Raw genomic sequence first — 26,187 nt, 5'->3', positions numbered from 1 at the left:
CAGAGAAGTCAAGCAAAATGAGGAACCAGAGTAATATGTTCTAAGTAAAAGAACAAGACAAAACTTCAGAAAAAGACCTTAATGAAACAGAGATAAGGAATCTATCTGAAAGAGGTTCAGGGTAATGGTCAAAAAGAACAGAACTCAGTAGAAGAAAGGACAAACACAGCGAGAACCTCTACAAAGAGATAGACAATGTAAGAAAGTACCAAATAGAAGTCACAGAGCTGAAGTATGCAATAACTGAACTGAAAAATATGCTGGAGGGGTTCACCAGCAGACTAGATGAAGTAGGAGAACAGATCAACAGATCCCCTGGACGACAGGGCAGTGGAACGCACCCAAACAGAACAGAAAACAAGACAAACAAAAATTTTAAAAAGTGAAGATAGCTTAAGAGACCTATAGGACAACAAGAAATGAAATAACACTGCATTATAGGGGTCTCAGGAGGAGAGAGAGAGAAAGGTGCAGAAAACTTTTGCGAAAAAAATAATGACTGAAAACTTCCCTATTCTAGGGAAGGAAACAGACATCCAGGTCCAGGAAACACAGAGTTGCAAATATAATGAGCCCAAAAAGATCCACCCCAAGAAACATTATAATTAAAACGTCAAAAGTTAAAGAAAGAATCTTAAAAGCAGCAACAGTGAAACAACTTGCTACGATGTGCAAGGGAACCACGAGACTTAGTTGATTTTTTTGGGCAGAAACTCTGCAGACCAGAAGGGAGTAACACGATATTTTCAAAAGGGTCAAAAGGAAAAAAAACAAAAACGAAAAACAAATTTCCAACCAAGAATACTCTACCTGGAAAGGCTATCATTCAGATTTAAAGGAGAGATAAAGAGTTTCCCAGACAAGCAAAAGCTAAGGGAGCTCATCACCACCAAACCAGCCTTATGAGAAATGTTAAAGGACTTCTTAGGCTGAAAAGAAAAGGGACTAACTAATAAGAAAACATATGAAATTAAAAATCTCACAGGTAAAGGTGAATATATAGTAACAATAGTGGATTACCCACTTACAAGCTAGAATGAAGGCTAAAGGACAAAAGTAGTAAGGTTAATTATAACTGGAATAATTAGTTGAGGAATATACAAAATAAAAAGATGCAAGATATGATATCCAAAACATAAAACATTGGTGGTGGGGGAGGGGTGGGTAAAAATATAAAGCTTTTAGAATGTATTCAAAATTAAGTTGCTATCATCTTGAAATTGACTGTTGTATTTATAGACTATTATATGTGAACCTCATGGTAACCACAAAGCAAAAACCTATAGTAGATACACAAAGATAATGGGGGAGGAATCTAAACATAACACTAAATAAAGAAGGTCATTAAACCACAAGGGAAGAGAGCAAAAGACAGGAATAGACAGAAACTACAAAAACTGCCAGAAAACAATCAACAAAAAGGTAGTAAGTACATACCTATCAATAATAATTTTAAATGTAAATGGACTAAATTCTCGATCAAAAGAGAGTGGCGGAGTGGATAAAAAAACAAGAGTCATCTATATATTGCCCCTAAGAGACTTATTTCAGATCTAAGGACACACATAAACGGGAAGTGAAAGGATGGAAAAAGATATCCCATGCAAATGGAAACAAAAGGAAAGCTGGTATAGCTATAGTTATATCAGAAAAACTAGAGTGTAAAACAAAGATTGTAATAAAAGAAAAAGAAGGGCATTGCATAATGCTAAAGGGGTCAATCCAACAAGAGGGTATAATATTTGTAAATATTTATGCACCCAACATAAGAGCACCTAAATATCTAAAACAAATATTAACAGACCTAAAGGGAGAAACTGACAGCAATGCTATAATAGTAGGGGACTTTAATACCCCACTTACATCAGTGCGTGGATCATCCTGAAAGAAAATCAGTAAGGAAATTTTGGCCTTAAACGACACATGACACCAGCTGGATTTAATTAATATATACAGAATGTTCCATCCAAAAGCAGTAGAATACGCATTCATCTCAAGTGCAATTAGACATTCTCCAGAACAGATCACCTGTTAGGTTGCAAAATGAGTCTCAATAACATTTAAAAGATTCAAATCATATCAAGCATATTTTCTGACCTCAATAGTATGAAACTAGCAATTGATTACAAGAAAAAATAGAAAAATAAAATATTTAGAGACTAAACAACATGCTACTGAAAAACCAATTGGTCAATGAAGAAATCAAAGAAGAAATAAAAAAATACCTTGAGACAAATGAAAATGGAAATACAACAGTCCAAAAATCTATGGAGTGCAACAAAAACAGTTGTAAGAGGGAAGTTCATAGCAATACAGGCCTACCTTAGGAAACAAGAAAAAAAATCTCATATAAATCATCTAACCTTATACTTAAAGGAACTAGAAAAAGAACAAACAAAGCCCAAAGTTAGTCAAAGGAAGGACATAATAAAGATCATAAATAAATGAAATGGAAACTAAAAAAAAAGCAATAAAAAAGGTCAATGAAACTAAGAGCTGGTTCTTTGAAAAGATAAACTAAATTGACAAACTGTTAGCTAGACTCATTAAGAAAAAGCAAAGGTTCAAATAAATAAAATCAGAAATGAAAGAGAAGTTAAAACCTATACCACGGAAATACAAAGGACCCTAAGAGACTACTATAGACAATTATTTGTCAACAAACTGGACAATCTAGAAGAAATAAATTTCTAGAAACATGATCTTCCATAACTGAATCGTGAAGAAATAGAGAATCAGAATAGATCAATTACTAGTAAGGAGATTGAATCAGTAATCAAAAACCTCCTACCAACAAAAGTCCAGGACCACACAGTTTCACTGGTAAATTCTACCAAACATTAAAAGATGATTTAAAATCTATCCTTAAACTCTTCACAGAATTGAAGAGGGAGGAATGCTTCCAAACTCATTTTACAAGGCCAGAACTACCTTGATACTGTAACCATACAAGACACCACAAAAAAAGAAAGCTGTCCAATATCCCCGATGAACATAGGTAAATCTCCCACAAAATATTAGCAAACTGAATTCAACGATTTGTTATAATAGTTCAACAATAATAAACAAAAAATCTAGTCAAGAAATGGGCAGAAGGTATGAACAGACATTTCTCCAAAGAAGACATACAAATGGCCAACAGACACATGAAAAAATGCTCAACATCACTCAGCATCAGGGAAATACAAATCAAAACCACAATGAGATACTACCTCACACTACTCAGAATGGCTAAAATCAACAACTCGGGAAACAACAGATGTTGGTGAGGATGTGGAAAAACGGGAACCCTCTTACACTGTTGGTGGGAATGCAAGCTGGAGCAGCCACTCTGGAAAACAGTGTGGAGGTTCCTCAAAATGTTGAAAATAGAGCTACCCTAAGACCCAGCAATTGCACTAGTAGATATTTACACAAAGGATACAAAAATAGTGATTCAAAGGGGCACATACACCCCAATATTTATAGCACCAATGTTCACAATAGCCAAACTATGGAAAGAGCTCAGATGTCCATCGACAGATGAACAGATAAAGAAGATGTTTTATATACATGCAATGGAATATTACTCAGCCATCAAAAAGAATGAAATCTTGCCTTTTGCAACAATATGGTTGGAATTAGAGGGTATTACGCTAAGTGAAATAAGTCAGTTAGAGGAAGACAAATACCATATGATTTCACTCATATGTAGAATTTAAGAAACAAAACAGATGAATATAGGGGAAAGGAAGGAAAAATAAGATAAGATAAAAATAGAGGGAGGCAAACCATAAGAGACTCCTAACTATAGGAAAAAAACTTAGGGTTGTTAGAGGTGAGATGGATGGGGGTATGGGGTAATTGGATGAAGGGCTTAAGAACGGCACTTGATATAATGAGCACTGGTTGTTATATGCAACTGATGAATCACTTAAATTCTACCCCTGAAACTAAAAATACAGTGTATGTTAACTAAATTGAATTTAAATAAAAAAATAAAAAAAGAGGATTTCTTTGCTGTTTCTGAATTGGATAGATGTGGAAGGTGTTTCAGGACAGAAATGTATAAAAAAACTTCTGGGAACATTGACAGTGTCTGTTAAGTAACTAATGCTTTTGTGTAGAAGGGGGCTGAGGAAGCAGAAGAAACATACAGAGAGGTAGAATTAAGCAAAACCCACCGTTGGTCCAACCGAAACTGCCAAAATTATGGTTACCCTAAGTGATGAATAGCATTAGGAGGTATGGGGGCTAAAAATGATCCAAGGTGTTATTTCCTATGCCTGCGGGATTGGCCAGTACCAAAGTAAATCTTGGTACAGTCACTGCCAGGAATGTTGTGCTTTCATTGGATGCTCAACATCTCCCCCTACAGGACTTGGCGATACAGATCCTCTCTTCCGTTGTAGGCTGTAGTAATTTTAGTTCACACTCAGCCACATAGGAGTAGGCTCTGACAGCCTTAGTAATTTTGTCAAGATTGAGATGCTGTGCTGCTTCAGAAATTCATAGCCTACAAAGGGAGAATAGATTCTGAAGGCATTGGAAATGTATCATAACTCCCTGGCTCTGGTTTTTATTCGTAAAAATAGATGTGTACAATAAATACAACTGGACCCAAGTATCCAATCCAGTTAAGAGACTCAACTGGACAGAATACAGAACTACTAGTTATTCATCTTATAACAAACAAGTTTTTAATTTTGATTCAAGTGCCCTTTCAGGAATTGCTGCATGCCAAGAATTGCATGCAAGAAAATGTACACTCTCTAGTTTGTAAAAACTTAAACCGTCTAAAGTGGTTCAGAGGTCACCACAGACCACAACTGAACAATATGTCATTTAAATGTAAAACAAAACTGAGTTCACCTACAAGGAGGAGAAAGAATAAATATATTTAGACCACAGAGTTGAACAGATTATCACATTTGGGCAAGAAAATTGCTATAAGATTTCCAGTTGCTAAAGTTACAAGAGAAACACAGTGTTATAAACTTTTCATTTTCTGACAACAGGAAGAAAATAAATCCATCAGCAGATAGATTTTTTTCCCCCTCTGAAACTACATGAAATCACGAATAAATGGCATGGGGTTCTTGCATAAAATACACAAATGTATGGAGTGAATAGAATCTTAACTTCACTACTAGTATAAAGGATACTGAAACAAACCCTCAGATGGTTCTTGAATCCACAAAGACAGAGGGAATAATTTTAAGAAGTAATAATGAAGTCAATTTTGCAACAGACTGTTGATAAGGAGCAAACATTGTTTTTCTAAGGTTTAAGTCAATAGAAGGATGGAATGTGAAGTTCTATATCAGAGATTCTCAAGCTTTAGTGAATCATCTTGGAAGCTTGATAAAAAAAGGTGGATTCCTAGGCCCTTTTCCTTGAAAATCTTTGGATTCAGTAGGTCTGGGGCAGGACCCAGAAATCTGCATTTTTAACTACATTCCACCAGGTGTTTGAAGGGGAGGTTGCCCTGGAACCGATTTTGAGACACACAGCGGGGATGACATAAGTGGATTTGGGACAGGTGCTGGATCAAGAGCTGTTTACAATTGTGGAAAATTAACTGGAGACACCTCACAACCTATGTGGAGATGAAGCTCATCTGAAAGGAAAAAGCGTCAAGGTCTAATGTGGATCAGGCACAATGCGAGATGCCTTGCATATACTGACTCATTTAAAGAAACGAGGAGCCTCAGGCAAAAGTTTTCTTCCCAACATATTAGATTAGATGCCTATTTAAAGTATCTGCCATGAATTACTTGGAACAAAAAGTCTACTATATCATACTAGTTACAGAATTATGTGAACTTGGTGTTATGTGCAGAGTCCCAAGACTATTAAATGTTTCCTCAAATGGTTCCATTTTTTTTTTATTGCTCACAGTTATGAAATGCAAATTTATAGGCTGTGTCCCCATGAAAAGAATTCACACTTTGAAGGTTTTCTACATCTGAGCAGTCTAAACATGCCAGTGGTCATCTTGAACAGGAGGGGCACATGGGTGATGGTGATGGCAAGGAAGCTGGGGCAAGATCAGAGAGTTCCTTCAAGTTTTCCCATCGCTGCCACCACAGGAGGTACCCAGGTTTTGAAAACAGAAACAAAACAAACAAAATTCTACCTGGCTCTATGAGTGGTTAACTTTTTGGTGTGGTGTTGAGATGCATCTCTATTTGTGATGGAGTGTAGGTCAGCGAGCATGTGTAGGAGAGGGAAAGATCCATGACTACTGCTGAGAGTCTAATCCATGTCCCACCAATGGTGGTACAACCTGAAACCTTTGAAAGTCTACATAATAGATTTCCCCATCATGAATCTCATTTTTAAAAATTTTCATTATGCTAGAGCACAGGACATTGACCTTGGGACAAAGTTATAGAAAATAAGGAAAAGTCCAGTCTTCTGGATTCAGACCAATCAAAGACTAGATGATGGCAATATGTATAGAATACCACCCCACACCACGTTGAAATATTAAAAGTCGTATCAGCCATTTGTCTCTACAATATGAAGCAATTAATTGAACCACTTTTTCTTCCCCTCTATTAAATGGCTACTTAAACATCTCTTTCATCTCAACTCTCTGATTTTCTTTATTTATTATTTAACATTTAGCCCTGATAATACCATCACTTTTAACTGCTAAGAATATGTTTAAATCAACTAAAATATACCCCTTACGTTTTATTTAGGGGATTTTTCTCTGCCTCTCTTTTAGCCTCCTAAAAGCAGGCAGCCAACTTATTAGCTCATCTGTTTTGGCACAATAAAACGATGAATGGTCTTAAAAACTTGGGAAATGTAAAACTTCAGAGAAATCACAATATCCAGCTTATGCTGCTGTTTATGTACTTTCTATGGGATGTATGGCTCATCCTGTGGAAGGATTTCCTCATTCTGAATCCCCCAAGGTCTCTGACTGATTCTCCTCTTCCTTTGGCACTGTTTGTGTTTTTAAAAAAGAATGCCCAGGAGAAAGATAACCACCTTGCTGTTGCTTTGTGGACACGCATGCATTCTCGTACAATTTCTCTTCCTTCTTCCTCATAAGTGATGAGATGAAGAACTGAGTTTAAGCACATCATCAAAATTGCACAGTAAGGGGTCAGGAGTCTTCACAGGACACGAAAGGAGGCTGAATTACCCGAGGAGGGAAGCACAGCTGGAAGCTACATATTGCATCATCTGGCCTTCCTCCGCTGAACAAAGAACATTATTCTGTAAAGTATTTACAGATGCTCTTATTTCAAGTGCCAGAATGCATTTGTTTCAATGGAGGTTTTCAATCTGCAACTTTGAAATTTTCCTTAGTATGGAAAACCCCATAACAATTCATTGTACCCTGGAGTGTATTTGAGGGAAAACAGTTGAATCTTAAAGCTAAACTAGCAATTTGGATAACCTTGAAGGCTGATTTTTCTGGGATGTTTCCATTTTGTATTACAACACAGAAGTTCTGCCTTTATTTGAAAAGGGAAGACTTAAAAAAAAAAAAGGTTCTATAGTCATGGGACTAGTCATGCTATGTGATTTTCAATCTGTACTGAACACGACGGTGTGAGTATTCAAACTGATATTCTCCAGAACTGTGAATTTGTTCATGAGAGCCAAGATCAAGATGGGCTTCTAAAATCAATTGTTGGGGCACCTGGGTGGCTCAGTCAGTTAAGCGTCTGCCTTCGGCTCAGGTCGTGATCCCAGGGTCCTGGGATCGAACCCTGCGTCGGGCTCCCTGCTCCACGGGGACCCTGCTTCTCCCTCTGCCCCTCCCCTCGGCTCATTTTTTTTCCCCCTCTCTCTCGAATAAATAAATAAATCTTTAAAAAAATAAAAGCAATTTTCATTTATTAGATTATTAGCTTATTAGGTCGAAGTTCTCTTCAAAAATCCTATTTTGTGCAGAGTAGCTGAGACAGATGGCAAAAACAAAATATTGGCATGTTTAATCTAAAGATTAGTGGTAAATACATAGCTGGTTATTTCAATGCCAGGAATCAATTGCTCAAGAAATAATTCCAGACTTAATAAGGGAAAAGAGGAGGTTCTCTATAAGCCAGTTTTAATAACGGATGTGCCACTGTCACCCTTCTCTATCATGTAGGAAAGTAGCTTGTGGAAAGGAGAGACATGCAAATTGCTTAAGCAGGCCAAGAACTGAATGAAAAAGTGGAAAAGGAGAAGGCTTCCTTGAGTGAAGTCACTTGTATCTTTCTGATTCAGAATCTTGAAGGAATTTCTCCATGTTATCTCCTGGCCTTTACTTGACAAACCAAAATAAACAGGAATAATAAGAAGAGTTTGTTCAGAAATTTTCATATAGTTTTGATTTCCCAGTTTCTCAGAATTGAAGGCCAATGGTATCCCCCTAACATGACGATTCACACCACTAACCCCCTCATGTTTCTTTAGCTTCATTTCTTTTTTTTTTAAGATTTTATTTATTATTTGAGAGAGAGAGAGAGAATGTATGGTGGGGAGGGGCAGAGGGAGAGGGAGAAAGAGAAGCAGACTCCCTGCTGAGCAGGAAGCCCGACATGGGGCTCAATCGCAGGACCAAGAGATCATGACCTGAGCCCAAGGCAGACGCTTAACTGACTGAGCCACCCAGGTGCCCCTGGCGTCATTTCTTATTAGAGTAAGTGCTGAATATGTGTTGCACTGGAGTCAGGTTGAATCAATCAATCAACAATTATTTATTATCTGCTCAGAAAAGTCCTGTGTTGGGATCACGTGGAAGTATAAGCAACGATCCTTTTCAATAAGGAATCTAGACTTTTACGCTCATCATTAGGGTCTTTCTGGCCAAGGACCAAGGCTCTAGCCAAGTCAATTCATTTGCTGTCCATCCACAGGATTTAAATTCTTTCCTCTGGAAAGTTGCCTGTGCTCTCCGCCTAGAATGCCTTCCCCACATAATTCTGGCAATTCATATACTTCAAGAATAGCTCAAAATTCAGTTCTTTCAAAAAGGTTAAAATCACTCCACTTTGAGTTTCCTGTGTCACAACAGCATCTTTCATTAACGCTACATAAAGATAAAAGTGGCAATACCTGTATCTATGGATCTGTGCGTCCATTGACAAAATTCCCTAAGCTCTTTAGAAGCATTCTGCCCTCTGATTGGGAAGCACTGGTTTAAAATATCAATTGTTTGACTGAATTTGGAGTTGTATAGGGCAATTTTATAACTTGTAACAAGACAAATGCCGCACCTTGTAAGATAATCTTTTAACTTTAAATTTAGGCTCCAGATTTTGTTTCCTTATTTCCTTCTTTATTTTCCCTCTCCATCCCTCTCTCCTTTTTCTCCTCCCTCCTTCCCTCTCTCCCTTTCTTCTTTTTTGGTAGACTGGATGTCTTGACCCTCTAAATGATGTATTAAGTCCAGTTCATTTTGGCTGATACTAAAGGCAGACTTGAACCGTGTCATTAATAAGAATCATTGTAAGTAATTAATAAACAAGGTTCACCACGTGATAGGCTTTACACACGTTACCTCATTTAGCCCTCAGATCTCAAGAAGGGAGTTCCTCCTCTTCTTCTTCTCCCTTGTCTCCTTTTATATGTCAGTCTGAATCCAGAGTTTCTTCATTATACAGTTTGACCTTCAGCCTGCAGGTTTAGCAGTTGTTAAAAAGCAAAAATCAATCCAGCTCCTATTTCTGTCCCAAGCTGCTAACAGCAAGGTTTGGGAAATATTTTGCAAACTATTATTCAAAACCAGCTTTTCCTCTAGGCTGCCTGGCAGAAGCAGGGAGGCAGCCGGGTTCCCGATGCCTGATTGCCAAAGCAAGGAGGGCTCTGGTGTGAATGGAGCTCCTTGGTACATTTCCCTCCTGGGCGGCGCTGCTTTTCTGTTTCTCCTCTTTTGTGGTTGTGAGTGTGTGTTTACTTTGGTCCTGATAATGCTTCTGTCTTCTATCCCCAAACACACTTGGAACTCCTTCCACAGAGGAAATTTCAAAAGTTTTTTTAGGGAGCCATGTCTGGGGTCTCTTCTAGGAAAAAGGCTATGATTTTCAAACATATGTTCTATAGGCAGTACTTAAAGTCATCATTTTGACAATGACCCTGTGGCCCAGGTGTATGAGCAGCTGAGCTCAACCTGTGCTGGATTCTACCTACTGCTCTTTGTGAGGGGACAAAAATTTTTAGGAATCATAGGGCAAGTCAGTGATTAATGCTTTGACACCATTCTTAACACTTTGCTCTAACTATAATAACAAGTTTCACAGGGCAATTCTTTTTTTTAAATTTTTTATTGTTATATTAATTACCATACATTACATCATTAGTTTTTGATGTAGTGTTTCATGATTCATTGTTTGCATATAACACCCAGTGCTCCATGCAGAACATGCCCTCTTCAATACCCATCACCAGGCTAACCCATCCCCCCACCCCCTCCCCTCTAGAACCCTCAGTTTGTTTCTCAGAGTCCGTCTCTCATGGTTCGTCTCCCCCTCCGATTTCCCCCCACTTCATTCTTCCCCTCTTGCTATCTTCTTCTTCTTCTTCTTCTTCTTTTTTTAAACATATAATATATTATTTGTTTCAGAGGTACAGGTCTGTGATTCAACAGTCTTACACAATTCACAGCGCTCACCATAGCGCATACCCTCCCCAATGTCTATCACCCAGCCACCCCATCCCTCCCATCCCCCACCACTCCAGCAACTCTCAGTTTGTTTCTTGAGATTAAGAATTCCTCATATCAGTGAGGTCATATGATACATGTTTTTCTCTGATTGACTTATTTCGCTCAGCATAATACCTTCCAGTTCCAACCATGTCGTTGCAAATGGCAAGATTTCATTCCTTTTGATGGCTGCATGATATTCCATTGTGTATATATACCACATCTTCTTTATCCATTCATCTGTCAATGGACATCTTGGCTCTTTCCACAGTTTGGCTATTGTGGACATTGCTGCTGTAAAGATCGGGGTGCATGTACCCCTTTGGATCCCTACATTTGTATCTTTGGGGTAAATACCCAGTAGAGTGTGCAAGTTGCTGATGGCTTGCTTTAATTTGAGGATAAAATTTTAGTGTGTCCAGTGCAGTGAAGAAGTCCTTCACAAATATTACTTCTTGAACAGCAGTGAATTCTAGGTTACACCATGGGTAAGTGAAGATATTTTATGCTGGCCATTTCCTTTAAGGCAATGAGGAACCAGAGAAACTCACTGAGGGTCTATATCTAAATGGATAGTCATCTCCTCTCCAAACATGTGTGAGGGGAGAATACTGGTCTGTAGAGAGAGCTTCTACATGTTCTTTTAAAACGACTTGGGCTCTGGATGCCTGGGTGGTTCAGTCAGTTAAATGTCTGCCTTCTGCTCAGTCATGATCCCAGTGTCTGGGATCGAGTCCTGCATTGGGCTCCCTGCTCAGCGGGGAGTCTGCTTCTCCCCCTGCCTGCCACTCCCCCTGTTTGTGCTCTCTCTCTCTCTCTCTCTCTGTAAATAAATAAATAAATAAAATCTTAAAAAAAATACACCAATTTGGACTCAACTCCAGCACATGGAAGAATGGATAATTATAGAAATAAAAGAAAAATACAAATTCCAAATTTGTTAGTTCAGCCTGATTAAAATTAAGCTAAAATCAGAAATTGGAAATATTTAGTAACAGGACCCTTGAAATAATGAAGAATTGTTGATACATGTGCTTTGGGAATATGAAACATTCAGCTGGCTTCTTAACATCTTGTTTTGAAAGATAAGAAAGTATGTTAGAAAATATTTGCAGTCTTATATAATACCCAGTGCTCATTACATCACATGCCCTCCTTAGTGTCCATCACCCAGTTTCCCCATCCCCTCGCCCCATTCCCCTCCAGCAACCCTCAGTTTGTTTCCTATGATTAAGAATCTCTTATGGTTTGTCTCCCTCTCTGGTTTCATCTTGTTTTATTTTTTTCTTCTCTTCCCCTATGATCCTCTGTTTTGTTTCTTGACTTCCACACTCTACCTCTGAAACTGATAATACATTATATGTTAATTGATTGAATTTAAATCAAAAAATAAATTTAAAAAATAAAAAAAATTTGTGTATTGGTCACCATAGAATTTGGGTTAATCTAATCCCTATTCTGTTACTTAGCATTATGTTGAGTTTCTCTTTAATAGAAGAAAATAATTTTCCAAAATATTGAAATTTGAACAGTTTTAATAGTTTCAAAGATTGCTGACTTATAATTTTGAGGGTTTGAATACTTGAAATAAGAAAATCAGGGGCACCTGGGTGGCTCAGATGGTTAAGCATCTGCCTTTGGCTCGGGTCATGATCCCAGGGTCCTGGGATCGAGTCCCACATTAGGCTCTCAGTCTCCCTGCTCAGCGGGGAGTCTGCTTCTCCCTCTGCCTCTCCCCCTGCTCGTGTTCTCTCTCTCTCTCTCTCTCTGTATCTCTGTGTCTCAAATGAATAAATAAAATCTTAAAAAAATTATATTCATGGAATCTTTGATGAGGAAAATTGTTCGGTAGAAAACTATGCTTTCTATAGGAAGTTTTATTCATCAACTGTGAAGAAATGTCTATTGCACCAATATTTTCTGACCCCTTCTTTCATAGCAATAGTTTTTTAAAAATATTTTATTTATTTATTTGTCTGAGAGAGAGAGAGAGAGGGAGCACAAGCAGGGTGGGTGGCAGGGAGAAGGAGAAGCGGGCTCCCCACTGAGCAAGGAGCCTGATGTGGGACTCGATCCCAAGACTCTGAGATCATGACCTGAGTCGAAGGCAGATGCTTGACTGAGCTACCCAGGTGCCCCTAGAATCTCAATTTTCCGAAACAACTGTCAAGGCCCCAAAGGTGTGTGTGCCTTAGACCCAGAGCTTTCCAATGGACCTTTCTGCAATGATGGAAATATTCTATATCTGTGTTGCCTGATATGGTAGCCACTTGCTATTGAGCACTTGAAATATGACTAGAATAACTGATAAATTTAAATTTTAACTTTTTTTTAACTTTATATAATTTAAATTAATTTAGATTTAAATACCCATAACCTTAGATCATGGCCGTAATGATTTTAGTTTTTAAAAGTTTTGATATTCTGTATGTTATTAAAGCTTACTAAACATATAGAACATCTCTCTTTGAGATTTTCAATTTTTCCAGAGAAACCTCCAATATACATGGATTACAAAATATATGCCCAGGTTCTTGACCTGCTTTATAAGGTTGTTAACCATAAGATCATTAAATATTAGAGAAATGGTCATCATGAAGAGAGCAATAACTCCCATCTATACACAACTATAGAGTTGTGAGGCTGGTATGAGATGATACTAATTAAGCACTTGGTGCAGCACCAGGACCAGAGGAAACATGCTGAACCTTATAGAAGGCTAGGTCACAATCTGGGTCTAGAACCAAAGGGTGAAAATGAAAATGATGAACAAAGGAGAAATTTTCCAAAGGAGACAGATTTAGCCACTAATGGGAATGCATTGATTTTGCAAATGACTTTGGGGTACTTCCCTGTAGAGGCAGAGTAGAATATATAAAAGTTAGAAGATTATCAAATAATTGATATATGTTCAAATAGACAAAATGTGACTCAATAAAGGTGATGTGTTAGGAAATATGATATCTACTTTTCTAACAAGTTGAGTTTGAACCAGAGATTTCTGTCATATGGAGCCAGAAAGCTTAAAAGCAGTTTCATGAGGTTGGCAAAGATAAAGGTTGATCAAATTAACTTTATTTATTTGCTTGTTTATTTATTTCCTTGAAAACCAGAAGATATTAAATGTCAAAACTAGTGCATATGGAAAATTGGATGGTCTCCAGTCCTTGTCTCTTACAGGCACATAACTAATAGAAAATCAAATACACCCTGGTTGTATCAAATCAACCATGTTTAGGGAAACTATCTCTTTTGGTTTGTATTGAGGTGTTGATGTAGGATGAGAAGCTTTACATTAGAAATGAACAAACTGACTATTCTCATTTTCCAACGTTTTTGGTGCTAGAGTATTTGCTAGGCATTTGCCATTTTTTTAGCTTAGGTGTATAGGGGGAAAAACAGGAGTTAGGAGTAAATGAATTATGATCTTAATAAAAGTGAGTGAATCTAAAAAAAATTGTGTGGATCAAATAAAAATTTTACCAAATAACCTCTAATAATCTCTGTCAGATTGCTTTATCCAGTGACAACCTAATATTTTATTATCTTACTATTTTGTATATTCCTGGAAATATCCAGTGATATACCAGGATGTTATTACAAAATCATATGACTCACATCTTAAAGTATGAGCCAAAAAAAAAAAAAAAAGCAGTCTGAAATGTTGGATTTCCTAACTTTTATGATCTAATCTGACTGCATTTCAGAGAGGAATGTTGATCATTCTAGGGATTGTAGTCACTGGAAAATAGGAGTGAGTGTAGGGTAGGGTAGGACTTAAAGGGACAGTGATGAGAAACTGGTGTTGTTTAGAACTGGCTAAAAGCACAGCCACTAGTGTAGAATGTCATCCTGGATTTTGCAATGAAGATGATCTGGTTTAAGGTACAGCCATTTAGCCAGTTCCTAGACATAGAGTTTTCTGACATTCTGTGCTCATAAGGGTTTTTGGTTATAAACAGCAGAAATCAACCCCAGCTAACTTAAATGAAAAAGGAATTGTCAGGCAACTCACAGAATCAATAGAAGGTCTAAAAAAATTAGGCTTGGAAAATAGACAGGAACCAAGAGAGACTTGGCTGCAGTAGACATTGCCAGAGTTTCACCACCTCTTAGTGCCTCCACCTCACTGGACTAAGGATGCTGGTGCTGTCACCACGTACAAATTCTCAGTCATCCCTAGATCTTTGTGACACCACCACAAGAGTCAAAGTGCCTGATGAAAGCATCTGATTGGTAGAATCTGTACCCTTATCTTTCATGGCTAAGATGAATTATTCAGTTCTTTTGGTTTCACTTTAAGATACAGACAGTGGGGGATTATCTTCCAGAGAAAAGGTGTTCAGATTAAAAAAGACAAATGTCCATGATGCATTCTGGACCATATACCTTGGAGTTGGATATACTGGTTCCTCAACCAAGCAGGACTGCCCTTCAAGGCGGTAGAGTTGGGACAGGTAGGGTTGGGAGGGGGCTACTCAAAGGAGGAATACATATCTGTGACAACTATAAATCTTTTCAGAACTTATATGATCAAGGTATATATTAAACATGGCATAGGGAATGCTGGGAACATGATGTCTCAGCAAGCCCCACCCTCACTTCCACTTTATTGCTAATAACTCCAAGCCAAAACTACTGGGTTAACTGGGAGCCAGAGCTGGGAGGCAGGTGGAATGTGGAGGCGAAACTTCCCTTCCCCCTACCATTCTAAAGCCAGGTAAAGCCTAGGGAAAGTTTGAAAGCTATAATTCTTAGGAAGGTCTTGGCACACGGACATCCCCAAGCACTCAGGGAGAAGGTTGACATTGGCTAGCATGAGTGTGCCTGTCTTTTTTTTCCCCAGGAAGCCAAAGAAGAAAGCCATGTCTTCTCCCACAGAGAAGAGAGGCATCTTCTCAATTTCTCGACAAGGGATGGAAAACTTTTTCATCCATGTGATGGGCCGCACAGTTAGAGTCTGCTGTGCTTCCACCACTCTCAAGATTCTAGTGCTAAAGTATCTGCAAGGATAAAGGAAAATAACACTATACCTCAAGGGCCAGCAGCCATAGGGGAGAGTAAATAAAATAATCAGAGCAGACTTAAACAAAATCTGAGGAATTTCTGAAGGAAAGACTTTAAGCAAACAATAAATAAATCCAAAGTCCTCAAGGCAGGAAAAGATATTCAGGGGAGAGAACAGTGGTAATGAAGGAATCTTGTGATATATCCATGTAGTTAAATCAAAATGGATAACCATGAACTATCTGAATGTGTATAACCTAAGAGGGAACTGATATAGAAGGAAATTGAAATTAATGAAATAGAGATTTTAAAATGTCACAGAGGCTAAATAAATCTGAAAATTTGTTCTTTGTAAAAGTTGATAAAATAAGTTCCTTGAAGACTGGATTAAGGAAAAAAAGAGCAAAAATATATAAAATTGGGAATGAGACAGGAAACATAACCACAGAAATGTAAGAGAGTGAAAGAAGTGTAAGATAATACCACATATAACTCAATTGCAACAAATTTGGAAACTTAAAAGAAATAATTTTTAGCAAAATATAATTACCCAAACTAACCCAAAATTAATTGGGAAATGATTAGACTAATTACTATAGAGTTATGATACAAATCATCTGTACTTGGGGAAACTATAAATTCCTACAGCTAACTGTATCCCAGAGCTGATGAATCAGTCTCCTGAGTCAGGGCCTAGTAATTTCTGTATTTATCAAGTCTCCATTGATTTCTATTTTCAGTAAACTTAGGAAATGCTGCCATAGAAGATTCAGGCTAGGTAATTGCAGACCTACCATTTAAGAAAAGGCTTTAGGATGTGACGTTTTTATAGCTGATTTCTATTTAGCCTTTAAATAACAGATACTTTTAATATTATATAACTATTCCAGACCATAGAAGATGATGGAATAATTCTTATGATGTCAGCATAATGTTAATGCCAAACTTGATATAGTACAAAGAAAAACAAAAAACTACAAATCAAACTTACTAATGAAATAGATAGATCAATCTAATAAAAAAGGACACAGAACTCAGCAATGTATCGCAATAATAATACACTACCACCATATAGAATTTATTTTATGACTGTAAGGATGATTTAAAAACAAGACTCTATCTTTTATTTCACTAATTTCATTAATAAATTGAAAGAGTAAAAATGACGATATCAATAGATGATGAAAAGATATTTGATAACATTGATTCCTGATAAAACCTATAAGAAAAATAGGAATAAAATGAGATTATTTAAATAAGATAATTTCTGTTTTCTAAGAGCTAATAGTAACTATAATCACAAGTAGCAATACATCAAAACATTTTTAATTAAAATAAGAAGCCATATATGGATGCCAACTATCACCATTCTTACTTAACATGATCTTAGAATACTAGCAATTGGAATAAGACAAGAAAATAATCAAGATTGGAAAATAAGTTGGAAAACAATGTCATTTTACTTGTGAAATAATTGATCCAGGTAAACAAAGGATTTCGGTTAAAAGTAAAAGCTGCTAGAATTAATGAGATAATTTAGTAAACTAATTACATAAAGATATATTAAAAGGTCAATAACTTTCCTATATATTTCAGTACTTAACATAGTACTGAAAAAATGGAATTAAAGAAGTCAGACTCCATTCATCACAGAAACAAAAATCTATAAAATACCTAAAAATAAATATAAGAAGCAGAGGAACTCAGAAGGTAATTATAAAATCCTAGTGACTGATAGGGAACCACAAATGGAAAGACATCATATTTCTGAATGTAAAGTCAATTAGCTCAAAACTGATATATACATGTAATGCAGTTTCCAGTATGATGCCTGCAAATTTCTTTTCAATGGCATCAAATGATCTTAATATTCAAATGGAAGAATGAGTGCTTGAGAATAGTTCAGAAAAGTGTGAAAAAGAGTAACCACTATTAATTGGGTATTGTTACGAGCACTTTGCTTGAATTAACTTAGTTAATCTTCAGATAACTCTATGGGGTAAGTTTTACTTTTCTCTCTTATTTTGTTTGTTTGTTTGTTTCTTTCTTTCTTTGTTTAAAATAGGCTCCACGCCCAGTGTGGAGCTCAACATGGGGCTTGAACTCACCACCCTGAGATCAAGACCTGAGCTGAGATCCAGAGTTGGATGCTTAACTGACTGAGGCCCCCAGGCCCCCCCTACTTTTCTCTCTATTTCAAAGATTAGAAAACTGATGCTCAGAATGTTATGAAGCTACTAAATGGCAGAGCTAGAATTAGAACCTAGGTATGCTTAACCACTAAACATACCAAAGCCTGTATACTTAACCACTATGCCATAGTCTTCTTTCCTGACATCAGGATGTACTATAATTCAGAAGTTGAATTAAATTTTTTGTCATAGAAGTAGAGAGATTAGTGAGACCAAACAAAGCATCTATGATAAAAGTGACATTCAATTCAGTGGGAAAGAATAATTTATTTAATTGTAAGGGCTAAAACCAGTAATTATCCAGAAAAACATAAGGTTAAGTATTTATCTGTGAACACAGATAAATTTAAGCTGAATTAAAGATGTAAATATAAAAAATTAAAAAGCAATAAAATATTAGAAAAACATCTGGGAAACTACTTCTATAACTCGGGAGATAGGAAGACCTTCTTAACTAGATAGGCAACATAGGATGTATAAAAAAGAAATATTTGACAGTATAAGAATAAGAAAAACTTTTTGCAGGGCAAAAAATTCTATAAATAAACTCCAAAGGCAAGTGACAGAATTGGAAAAAATACTTGTAATTCAAATGTTGATATCTACAACTCATACGAAAAAGGTGAGCAAATGGTATGAACAGTTCTTAAAAGTATAAATTTAAATAGTCAATAGAATGTGAGAAGATGCTCAACCAGTCAGCAAAAAATGCAAATTCAGGTAGAAATAAGAGCTCTCTCTTTTGAACTGCTGCTAGTATGACGGGTTTGGAAACACCCACTGTTGATAGAGACAGAGGGAAAAGAAAAGTCTCATGCATTGGTATAAATTCTTACAGACTTTGAAGAAAGCAATTTGGTTACATCTTTTTAAAACTAAAAATTCAGGGACGCCTGGGTGGCTCAGTTGGTTAAGTGTCTGGCTTTTGACTTTAGCTCAGGTCAGGATCTCAGGGTGGAGCTGCACTGGGTATGGAGCCTGCTTAAGATTCTCTCTCTCTCTCTCCCTCTAACCCTCCCCACTCACACTCTCTCTCTTTTTCACTCTAAAAAACAAAGCAAATCTAAAAATTCATATGCCCTTTGACCCAGCAGTCCCATTGTGGGGAATCTATCTCAGGGAACTGAAAGCAGCTGTAGATAAGCATATTGAATAGGAGACATTTAGTGGAGCATTGCTGTAGTGACAAAAATCTAGAAATGCTTAAAAAGAGGAGAATGGACAAATAGAGTACATTCACATCATGAAATATCATATCATCAAAAAGAATGAAATCAGTTGACTTGCAGGGAATGCCACAAAATATTGAAGAAATAAAGTAAGATTTAGAGATATGCAGCGGTACCTGGCTGGGCTCAGTTGGTGGAGCATGTGACTTGATCTCAGGGTTGTGAGTTCAAGCCCCACATTGGGTGTGGAGCCCACTTAAAAAAATAAATAAATAAATAGAGATATGCATAGTATGACCCTATTTTTAAAAAGCAAACAATTCCAAAATCCTACTACTTATCTGATACTTTATGAATATTTACATATATGTATATGCACAAATTTGCTTGTATGTGGATGTATGTATATGAAAAATACAGAGGGGTGCACATTGACACTGATATTAACATGAGATTAGGGTAGAAATTGAGTCAGGATAAGTGGAGAGGAGATGAAGGTGAGGGATAGAAAGAGGGGGAAAAAAGGCTGAAAGCAAAAACAACAAAAACAAAAATTTTTCTAAAATGATCTAATGTGTAAAATGTAACTCTGTTTATGTAAAAAAATGTGTGTGTGTTTACCTATAAACAAATTTTCTGTTCTTTTTTTTTAAGATTTTATTTATTTATTTGAGAGAGAGAGAGAGAGCATGAGCACAAACAGGGGGCAGGGAGGGGCAGAGGGAGAGGGAGAAGCAGGCTCCTTGCTGAGCAGGGAGTCTGATGCAGGGCTTGATCCCAGGACTCTGGGATCATGACATAAGTGCAAGGCAGATGCTTAAGCCACCCAGGCCCCCAAAACAAATTTTCAAGCAAATAAATATTTTTAAGCAAATCCCTAATGCCATATATCCGGAAATATTTCAATAAGAATCGCCAACATATATCCTTAGGTGTGCTTGCACCAGTATCATGAACCAGGGAAAAGGAAAATGGTGGAAGGGTACATACTGGGTTGCTAGTAATGGGCACCTCAGTGGGTGAAAGTGGAGTGGGAGCAGGAGGGATATAATTAGCTCTGCTTTCATATGCTTTGGAACTGTATTGTTTTACGTGTTGCATTAAACATGGAAAAACTGGTGATTTGGTCCTTCGGTTGGACTTAGAATTGAAGAAGGCTTTAGCAATATCTGCCATCTTTTCTCTCATAGTCAAGGCAGCATGCTTGAGCAGTGGTGAACATGAAATCGTTAAGTAGAAAAATATTAGTAAGGAAACAAATGGATGACTTTTTACCAAACCTGTTAAAATTAAGATAACATTCAGTGGTCAGAGGTACCACAAAGCAGTCAGGGAAAGAGCTTATGAATTTTGGGGAGAGGAATCATATATATATCATAAGAATAATATATATATTTATATATATATATAAAGAATCATATAATCATACATATATGATATATATATATATATAAAGACTACACCTAAGGAAGTAAATCTAAACCTAAATTTTGGAAATTTTTTTGCATTAAATTCTTTCAAGTAGATAAATTTAAATTCTCCAGTCATTGTACATATGGATTATTTCCCAAATAGTAATGTAGTAATTATCTTTTTTATGTTATTAAAAATGATGTTTAAAAAAGTATACAATAGCTAAAAACTTTTTTAAGATTACCCGTTAGGAGAAACAAAGAATGATAGGCATGAAAATACCCCTTCGTTTAAAACAAAACAAAACAAAACAAGGGGCGCCTGGGTGGCTCAGTTGTTTAAGCGTCTGCCTTCGGCTCAGGTCATGATTCCAGGGTCCTGGGATTGAGCCCCACATCAGGCTCCCTGCTCCGTGGGAAGCCTGCTTCTCCCTCTCCCACTCCCCCTGCTTGTGTTCCCTCTCTCACTATGTTTCTCTCTGTCAAATAAATAAATAAAATCTTAAACAAAACAAAAGACCTATGCATTGAAAGGAGGCAGGAAGGAAATCTAGCATACTAGAATGCTAACAACCGTTTCAGAAGTGATATCATATATATTTATAAAAAGTTACTCTATTTTATTTTGTCAAACTTTCCTGTAACTAGCATGTTTTTATAATGAAAAAAAAGTCAACAAACTTAAATATCTTTTCTAATTTAAGTGCAAAAGTTTATTTTGACATAAAACATTCATAAGCATTTTGTGGAGTTTATTGTTAGAGTCATTTTTTCTCCATTTCTGGCATTACGTAGATAGGGAAACCTTACACAAAGGCAGAAATACATATGTTGTCAGTCAGTCATCCTTAGTTGGGTCAAAAAACAACTATAAGAAATTGCGGACAGGAAAATAGGAGAATACTGTGAAATCGGTATTTTGAATCCACTGTCAGGAAAATACCAGCCTGGGAGGAAGTACTGAAGAGAAGGAAAAAAAAAAAAGATGTTATTTCTGAACCAGTATAACTGCTCTCAAGCAGTCGCAATTCCCCTTTCATTTAATTAGCTAATTTTGCTTATTCATTGTCATTTATTCATTCACACAAATATTCATTCGTTCAAATATCATATCCTAAATGAGACAAGTTAACCTCTGGGACTGGCAGTACCCCCACATGTAAAATGGGGATCATACGGAGTACTACTTACATGGTACCACTGAGGGCTAGGGACAATGAATGTGAAGTTCCTGGCGCATGATAGGCACTAAAAAAAAGTAGCACCTGTTGTTGTGGTCATTATAATTCTTATTAGGTGCCTAGCTAAGCACTAACCTCTCTTGTCTGAAGCCTTCATAACTATTTTTACTGAGGAGGCACCACAGTGTGTTAGATACTATTTATAATTTTAACATTGTACAGAGCTGTGTGTTTTATCCCACAAAGTAGATTCAGTATCTCTCTATAAGGTTTACACTAATTTTTTTTTAATTTTTAAAAATTAAAAAAAATTTTTTTTACCACTAATTTTTGTTGTCTGTGTTGAATCCTTAATGGAAAGATATACCTTCAGGCCCTGAATCAGGACAGTGTGACTGCCACTAGGCAGGCCTGGAGGTAGGTGAAGAGCTTCTTGCTGGTAGGCGAATCACCCCTTACCCACATGTGAAGCGATGACATGGGCACCTAAAATCCTTCCAGAGGCTGTTGCTAGGCTTCTTGATAGAAACTGCTAGGTGGGAGTTTTTCTGTGAGCACCTGGTAATAGCAACCATGTGACCCAGTGGCTAATGTATCCCATGGCCACTTGGAATAGTAACAAGAATCTCCAGATGGAAGGATGCTGCAAATGAGATTTTATATAGTTAAAAGGACATTTGGAAGTCTGGGAATACACATGCACTTTATGTAAATCCAAATTCAATTTAGATAGACACTATAGCCTTCAGGCACCCAATAAAGGAAGGTGACTCAGATGCAGGTTCCCATCAGGTGCTAACTCTCATTAGCTGGAGTTGTCTAAGCTTTAAGTAGCTATGGTGAATGCCCAGCATGGTCAGCTGTCAATCTTGGGAACTAACATTTCTGTTGTTGTTAGCATCATAATCATCATTATCAAGTCCTGCGGTGATTGTCCAAGCACTCAACCGAGAAAGAACTTGCCCAGAGCTCATTCTATTTAATTGCATGATACACTGAGTGTAAGGGAGGCTGTTTTTCTGGTTATAAAATCTGGTTTTATTTGGGGGTAAAAAGCAAAGGTCTCCATATATCACAATCCTTTGTTACATTTGCTTTTTACCCCCAATCTAAATACTGGCAGCTCCTTTTCTGACCTAGAAATCATAGTGCTTTAGAATAGCTTTTCTTAATGCTCACCCCTCTCTTACTCTGGGATACACATGAGTGCTACAGACGCCCATTGAGTGTTTTCAGATTTGATTAAAACGTAGAAAACTGTGGTGATGCAAAGCATTACAGTAATTCGTGAGTGCTACAACTCTACATGGTTCACCAGAACTGACAGCTCTTTCAGTTTGGGTCCCCTCTGAGGCAAATCCTGAGGCAAGGACTAGGGTGGGAATTTATTTGGGAAGCAATTCTTTGAAGCAGGAGTGAACGAATGGAGAGCGAGGCAGGGAAGGAGGAAAAGCTAACACAAGGGTACATTATTGAGGTTGTCACATTAAGCTATGGGGGCCGGGTTCTTTCAGAACCTTGGAGAAGCAAGAGTATGCCTCTTGGAAGCATCCATCTGAAGGGTGTCTCCAGTCACCCATAGTTGAGGATTTCTGGGGAGCTTAATGGCCCTGAAATTCTGGATTATGTTTGCACATAGTTGGGGTGGGATTCAGAGAAGGCCATGAGGTAAAACAAAAACACAAACCAGGGGAATAAAGACCTCCAAAAATCTGCTCTTCCATATGAGTGACAACAACAATCAAAATCAACTTTTTTAGAACTCTGGAAATTAATTAAAGTGTGCAATAATCCAGGGAGTATTTACTCAAGGAAAATAGCTAAATCTCAATAAGAACAGTAAGACTTGTGGCATTTCAAGGCTGACCACAAAGCTTAAGAGGAAAAACTGGTGAATTAGGAGGTTTTGATTTTGAAAAGCTTTGGTGTATTCCTACAAATCTGGAAGGCCACATGCATGTACAGGACTATGCACATACTCAGGAAAGGCCTGAAAGGCTTTGCTCTCCCACACAAGCAAATAAAAGGGAAAATGAATGAATGGAAGTGGTGCAATTTATAAAGATCACCTTGAGTCCCTTACAGTTAATTTTTAAACACAATTTAAAGCATGGTGGAGAGCCACTGATTACCGGATGATCTACTGCAGTGGATCCCAAGTTTTAAGAAGCACAAGAATTACTTAAGAAGCTATTTAAAAGGTTGATTTTAGATTTCTCCTATTCTCTAACCTCCCTCCGCCCTCTTCACCCCTACTAACAAGGGAGACTCAGTAGGATTGGGAGGGTCCCCATTGTCTGTATTGCCAAAAAGCATCCCTGGTGATTCTGATATAAGTCTGTGGATCCCAGTTGAAGAAATAGTGATCTCGTCCAACTCACTAGTTTTAGAGAGGAGATAAGTGAGACACAGAAAGGGGAAATGACTTCTTTAAGGTTACATGAGAGAGGTAGAGGTATAGCGTGAGAGTCTAATTTCAAGTCTTGTCACCTGTAGTCTTGTGTGTTTTCCAAGGTATCACAGTTCTTCTCATATATTTGGGTTAGAATAGCCCTGCAGTCACTGGTCAGGTGTGCCCAGGGAGGCAGAGGATCACATATCAGGGAGTACTGAAGCTGCCACATACCTCAGCATGGCTTGGGCAATCAGAAATTGTGCTTCTGTTGCTCATAAAAAGCATCTGGTGCGGAGCATCAGAATATGAGTAATGCCACTGTAGTCACCACGAGAGGGCCAGTGAATGCAATGATGTATTTGAAAGTACTTGGAGATTTCAGAGTGTGGTAACCCCAAGACCCACTAATTACTAATTTCTTCTTATACCAGAGCTACACAGTATTAAGCATTCACATATTTTCAGACATGTGGATCACTGATTTAAGTGTTCAGTTTCCTGCTGACATCTGACATCATGAAACCACAACTGTAGCGAATTCCAATTCACAGTTATAAATGAACCTGGCTGCAAAGATCAGAGACAACAGGAGCTATGAGACAAAGTGCTATGTGCCCTTTTCCAGGATAAAAGATGAGCCTGGAAACTATATTACTATAATTTGATATCACTGAGCTGGTAAGGGGGAAGGATGAGGAACAGAGGGGGTTCTAGGCTGAGAAAGCCTCACATGCAAAGGCATGGTGGCACAGGAAAATACAGGAAGCTGGGAATGATAAGGAGTTTGCTGTGGCTGGGTGAAGGGGGGAGAGAGAGAGGACTGGTAGGGGGACAGGGAGCGGCATGAACACTGAGAGTTGAGTTCAGAGTAGTAGGAGGCAGGATCCAGATCACTAAGGACCTCAAATGCTATTTTCAGGAGCTTGGACATCATCTTATTAACAGTGAGAAATCCTCCGTTAGGAGGATTTCAAGGGACAGACTGCGGTTTAGAAAGGTCACTCAGGTTGGAATATGGAGAGAAGTTGGAAAGGGGGTTCAGGAATAAAGACCAATTAGAAATGAGAAGAACCTGAGCTAGGGTATGGTTAGCAGTTCTTCCCATGCCTGAGGATGACCAGGTGCAGTTGCTGCTACTGGGCCAGTCCTCAGGAGGCCCAATCCTGGGAATGTTTTTGCCTCCTGCTTCTTTATTTCTTGGGAGACATTCCAATGATCTGATTCCAGGATCAAATTTCAGAGATACAAGCTTGAATGATGGGAATAACTGTTATAAGAAAAATTTGTAAGGAGAGGGGAGGAGGAGATCAGAAAAGGGGAAAGGAGGAGATCAGAAAAGGGAAAAAAAACTACTCAGGTAGTTCCTTACATATATACACTGATCAGAAAAGGAAGAATGGAAAGATATATGAACATGTGAAACTTAGAAGAATCATCAAGAGCCTGCAAAAATATCTTACAAGGATTGCTTTAAGAAAAACATCCAGAATTTCAAGATGGATATCTTCTGTATGTGATTAAATTTATTGCTAAATGTGTTTTTAAAGAGCTTATTTTTAAAATTAATGAATTATCTCATGGTGATCTCATGCATATATATCATGCCAAAGAGGTAAAAGGTTACTGAGCTGCACAGAGGAAGCTGATCAGGGTCTTGTGGTTTGAGGATATGCATTCTGAGTAGGAGCCAGAGCTTAACTTCACATCTCAGAGGAGCAAAAGTTTTCTGAGAAGGGGATGAAGAATGTGCACTTACTGGGGTGGCGGAGGAGGTTAGGGCTGGAAGCCAGGTTACCAAATCGCTGTCTGGAGCATGTGGGCAGATGTAAAAAGTGGGAGGAATGTTCAGACTACATCGTTTCCTAGTGAAAATGCCAATGCAACTTGTAACCATAGCAACACAATGGCCCTATTAAAACAACAAAAGAATCTCGATGTCAATTGCACTTAATGGACACACAAAAAACAATCCTCCACTTTTTACTTTTTACTAATAAGTAAAATTTTGTATTCAGTTTTGTTTCCTTTTTATCCATTGGATTAATATGCTTTGTTAGAAGATTTCAATTTCTTGATAATCCTTTCTCACACAGGGCAAATTTTTAGAAATATAATCTGCCTGGTAATTTTGGTTTGAATGTCAGACATTGTGAATATTCCCTTGTAGGGTGCTGGTTATTTTTATATTCCTATAA

Source organism: Eumetopias jubatus, unplaced genomic scaffold (genome assembly GCF_037043125.1).
Source record: "Eumetopias jubatus isolate StellerSeaLion01/CBP00866 unplaced genomic scaffold, mEumJub1_p1.0 scaffold_3, whole genome shotgun sequence".
In the NCBI taxonomy this organism is placed as follows: Eukaryota; Metazoa; Chordata; class Mammalia; order Carnivora; family Otariidae; genus Eumetopias; species Eumetopias jubatus.
The sequence above is the reverse complement of the archived record's forward strand: the minus strand, read 5'-3'. Positions refer to the sequence as shown.